This window comes from Phyllostomus hastatus, unplaced genomic scaffold, assembly GCF_019186645.2.
Source record: "Phyllostomus hastatus isolate PE091 unplaced genomic scaffold, TTU_PhHast_1.1 phas_contig_137, whole genome shotgun sequence".
Lineage (NCBI taxonomy): Eukaryota > Metazoa > Chordata > Mammalia > Chiroptera > Phyllostomidae > Phyllostomus > Phyllostomus hastatus.
In genome coordinates this window covers 9,298,481-9,303,780 of record NW_025333583.1, presented here as the reverse complement: position 1 = coordinate 9,303,780, position 5,300 = coordinate 9,298,481, and the positions used below count along the sequence as shown (strand labels likewise).

Below are 5,300 nucleotides of genomic sequence, written 5' to 3'. Positions count from 1 at the left end.
ACAATCCCCCAGATAGATTGACTGTGAGTAACTATGGATGACAGCAGGGACGCTGGAGCCAGGAACTGTTTACATGTCCTTCTGGACAACCTGTTCTCTCAGTCCACCATCACAATCAGACCTTCCTTCCTCTATGCCCTTCCTCCTCCAGCTCTCAGAGATTGATCCACATGCTTAGCTTAGGCAATGCATTCTTGCTGCCCTGACACATATTACCAGAGTGAGCCAGGCAGGCAGTTGAGGGAGCCAAGCTACCCACCCAATGCTTGACTTTGGCTGAGGGCCTCAAGCCAGGCTATGATGTCATAGCAGTTAAGGTCCCTTGATAAGCTGCATCAGCCTAACACTTAAAATTGATTGTAGCATTGTTAATGAAGTTGATAAGAGTTACATCAGACTGTATCCCTCCAAAGCCCAGACTGAATGGCTTCTACTAAGACAAGTCTGGTGGTTAGATCTCCCCTCACTGTGGAGGCAGCTGCTAGATCCAAATCTGGAGTGAGCTTCAGTGGGGACAATTTGTTGGTTGCAGGATGCACCATAACACAATGAGAACTTCTGGGTATGGAAAGGTCTCTAAAGAAGCTCATGGATTCAATTCCATCACTGCTCAATCACCACTGATTCTGAATCATTTTGAACTAATGTCCAGTGTCAATGCCTTTCGTGAATAGCATTCATTCATTCATTCATTCAGAAAGTGTATTTAAGCACTGCCTGTATGGCATGCATTGTGCTGGATGTTCAAGGCAATGAGATGAATGAGACAAGTTCCCTTCCTTCAAAGAGCTCCATGAGGGGCAAGGCATAGATTTATTTCTCTTGAGAAAATGGCTGAAAGGCCACTATGTGAATCTTCCAAAGTCACCCTGTCTATAGGGACAGAGGTGATGATGCTGGTGGCTGACCACTTTTGGATTGCTCAGTCACGTTAATCAGGCACCTATTTTTCCTCCTTCATAATGCTTCATGTGCAATAGGCAGTTAGTAGTTAACAAATTATAAATGAAATAGAGCTGCAGTCTCTGTAGTCTTTATGAGACATTACTTTTTTATTATGGTTAATTTTTAATATTAATAACTAAATTTGAGTGTTTGCTATGTACTGGAAATAGTTCTATGTGTACTTACGTGTTATCTAATTCAATCTTAACAATTCCAAGAGGTAAATACTGTCATTCTATTTTTATCCTGACTCTACGGATACAGAAACTGTGGCTGAGATTGACTTGTGTACCTCATTGCCTGTAGCAGATTTCCAAGGGCTCCATCTGAGAACTGCCGACCTGGTTAAGCTCCTCCTCTTCTGAATCCCACTCACCCAAGCTTCATTGTTTCCAGTCAATAGCTACATTACTTTGCCAAGTAGTGGCCACAAACACACAGGCCCCAAATCATGAGGTCAGTTAGTCGTTCAACAAATATTATTTTGTATTCCCACATGGTAAGAATATGGTGATGGAACTAACACAGGCTCTGCCCTCAGGGAGCTTTTCAATCTGGTAGAGTAGATTAGAAAAATGAACAGAAACAAGACAGAAAACCAGGAGCAGGCACTGATCCCACTGGGCTGCCAGAGGGCAGCAGAGAGTCTGGGCTGAGACTGGCCCTTCAGCTCCCCTCCCTCAAGCTCCCATAGCTGGACCCATGGGCCCCTGGCCCTTACTATGGCTCATATCTTGGAACTGTGCCCTCCTGTGGCCCAGGACTTTGTGACCAATCTCATTCCACCTGCACACGGGTCATCAGCATCATGGGCAACACAATGCCAAAATTTCACTTTGTGCAGCTCAGTGGAAAAAAAGAAAGAAAACAAGGTAGCTAGGAGAACTACAGGGGCCTGAAGAACAACTGCTTGGAACTCATAAAGAATCACTAGAAAGAAAAATAAGAAAGAATTAACCTGGATGATGAGAAATTGAGCAATAAGGAAGTGGAGGAGAGTTATGGTCCAAATGATACAAGTCTCTCCAGCATGAGGACTGCACAACTCCTGGCTCGAGACACCACCAGACCCTCAGGTCTCTCAAAGGAACACCAGAAATTATCAAGTTCCTCAACAGTTTTTTTTATTTGTTTGGTTATTTATATTTTTTAGAGAGAGGGAAAGACAGGGAAAAAAAGAAGGAGAGAAACATCGATGTAAGAGAGAAGCATGGATCAATTGCATCCTACATGCCCCCTACTGGGAACCTGGCCTGCAACCCAGGCTTGTGCCCTGACTGGGAACCCAACCAGTGACCTTTTGGTCCACAAGCCGGAGCTCAACCCACTGAACCACACCAGGCAGAGCAAAATTCCTCAACAGTTGGTGCAGGGGTTCTTTAGCCTTCAGTCTCTCCTGAGCTTAGTTGCATTTGGGATTCAGCACTCCAGCGATATGTCTGCCTCCCTAGACAATCTGTATTTGGGTTCTGCACTTGCTCTGGTTGTGGGAATCTTTGTTTATTACTAAGAAGTGGGAAGCACCAACATCACGGCTGGATTCAGCAAAAAATTACTCTCCAAATTCTTGTCATCTGAGATGCAAGAGAGATTATAATGCCTGCAAAGGCATTATAAAGGAGTTAAGGACTAGGAACATAGTGGTAGTTTAAAAGAGAAGACAAATTCCTGTGGGTATCATGTGGCTGGCTTCTTGGGGAGGGAGGGGAGATAATTTATCTCTCATTGGGAAGTTCTAAGTCCTAATCCTGCTCCAGTGATTTTACTCATGGCAACCCCCTTGAAACAAAGAACACTGGCTTCCCTCCTACAACCTATTTAAAAATCACAGCCACTAGCACGGTTACCAACACAAGCAATAACACCATCGTTGGTCAGATGGGCTTGCTGGCTTTGAGACTAGGAAATGAAGAGACATCCACTGCATTTGAGACTGAGTACTTAGTTTGTATTGTGGTAGGAGGAGCTGCTTCACCAGCATTCTTTTTTTCATTATCACAGTCTCCATGAAGTGTATCCTGGACTCTACCATCTCCCTCAATAGCATCGTTGTGTCCCATGTACCTGAGGACCTCCAGGTCATTGTCACTCTTGCTTCATTGATGACAGAAAAATGGGTGGGCAAGAACAACAGCCTAGTGAAGAACCTGGAAGCAATGGAAATCCTCAGTCAGTCCACGTGACAAGACTGACACTCGGACTCATAACAGGACCCATCTGTGACATGACAATCAGATACACAGGGCTGACACACATGAAAAACAGACAAACCAACAACTCTCAGCCTGCAGCTCTCAAGCCTGGGCACCCTTATTTGAGATAATGACACTGCATAACCAAGCTGAGTTCAAACAAGTATTCCCATCACCAAGAAAGTCGTGGTTGGAGATGCTGTAGGAAATGCCCTTGGAAATTCTCAGAGGTCATTTTGGGTGATGTGATAAAAATTAAGAAATGAAACTGCAAAGTGCTTGAAATCCCTTTTGATTCTACCAATAACTTTCAGCTCCCCATTCATGAGATGGATAACCCCAATGACAAATGCTTCCTCCAGATGATGAAAGGGCCCACGAGAAGACATTAGAGAAGTGTGGCACCATCATTATCAATGTCCTAGAGCAGGGGTCTGGACAAGGGAACCACTAAGGCCTTCCACACAGTCTGCATGGAGCTGGGTGGCCTGAGGAAGCTGCAGTCTGGGGTTCTGTCATTCTACTTGCCAGCAACCGAGTTTCCAGAAACCTACTCATTGGACAGATACCACGACCTTCCTCACCTCCAACTTTTGTTTTGTGAGCTCTTGTCAGTGATCGATCCCCTTCAGTCTATGGTGCTAAAGTGCTGGGGTCAACATTGTTATGTTACAGGTGGTCGTCCCTTCACAGCCAAAGCTATTGCCAGGAGTGCAAGTATCATTTCAGCCAGCAGTGAGGCAGTAGAAGACACATAACAATGTCTCAACATTACTGTGGAGCAAGTTCACAAATAGGCTGCTAAAGCCACTGTGGTGACCAGTATGGCACTGAAGGACATGTGAGTCAGGAGCATCTGAAGAGCTCTTAACCAACCACTCAGAAGTCGTTCTTGCTCAGACATCTCCCCAGCAGAAGCTGACCATTGTGGCAGGGTCTCAGAGGCAGGATGCAGATGTTGCTGTGACAGAGCAAGGAATAGACAATTCTCTAGCTCTAAAAAAGGTGCATAGTGTGATTGCCATAGCATGTTCTGATGCAGCCAAAAACTCAAGACACACAATCTTAATTAACGACAATGACATCTTTGCATCTATAGTCTCAGGGTGGGGGAACACCACCTAATCACTGACTACCTAAAGATTATTGCTTACATTCTGACCTAGAAAATTTGCCCCTTTTTGCCTTACATTATTGTTGGGCTCACCCTACCCAGCATCTTGTCTGTCAACATGGACACAGATATAATTTCCTCATTGCTTTATTCATGAGAAGTTGAAAGTAGCATTATACACCTGAAGCTTCACCAGAAGAAGATAGACAGATTGGTGAACAAGCCACTTGCCTCGTCCTCCCGCCTGCACATCAGCCTCATGCTGGCCCTGAGAGCTTTCGTTGTTCATGTCACCATGTATGCCCAGAGGGGATTTAGACCCAGCACTCCAATTAACCTTTTAGGAAAATGGGAAAAGGACAGCATGAATGACTAGGAAGACAGCTATGGACAAGAACAGACAGCTATGGACAAGAACAATGTAGCAGAAGAAATGCCTAGAATGAAGAAGCTACACATTCATTCTTATTGGCATTCTGAACCAGCAAATAGCATATCTGATCACAGGAAAGACCAGGAGCAATTTTATCTTCCAGTAAGATCTTTTCTGAAATAAAGCCATCTGGGTAGGGGCTGCATCACAGCTTCTCCTAACATTAATTCTACTCTATGGCTTTGAAAGTGTCACAGACCTGAATTTTACCATGTTCCTGGCTCAGGATTGGTTTGTGGATATACCACATCCATTCTTCTTTGGGTGTATAAAGATGTGTGAAAACTTTTCATCAGACTTTACCATGGAAGCTGTTGATAAAATATAGAGCTAAAACCACCTTTTCTCAAGTCTCCAACTTCACATTGGTGATGATCTTCAGGTCTCTTGAGCAAACATGACATCATCAAAATTTATACATGAGAAAAGCAAAAACCCTATAAAAAGCATTCAACTGTGGTTTTATACTTTACAGCTGAGATTTGACTGGTTATAACTTTTATGTCTATCTCCATCTCCTGTTTTAAAATATGTTAACTCCAAGGTGATGGTGTAGGAAAAAAAGATATTTGTATTTTCATAGGTTTCCATGGCATTAAATAGCCTTGTGTAACCC

General features: G+C 43.8%; 1 pseudogene; it reads left to right on the top strand.

The window, feature by feature from the left end:
• The first annotated feature begins 1,753 nt into the window (after positions 1 to 1,753).
• On the top strand, positions 1,754 to 5,002 carry LOC123827845 (annotated as a pseudogene).
• The last annotated feature ends 298 nt before the right edge of the window (positions 5,003 to 5,300 follow it).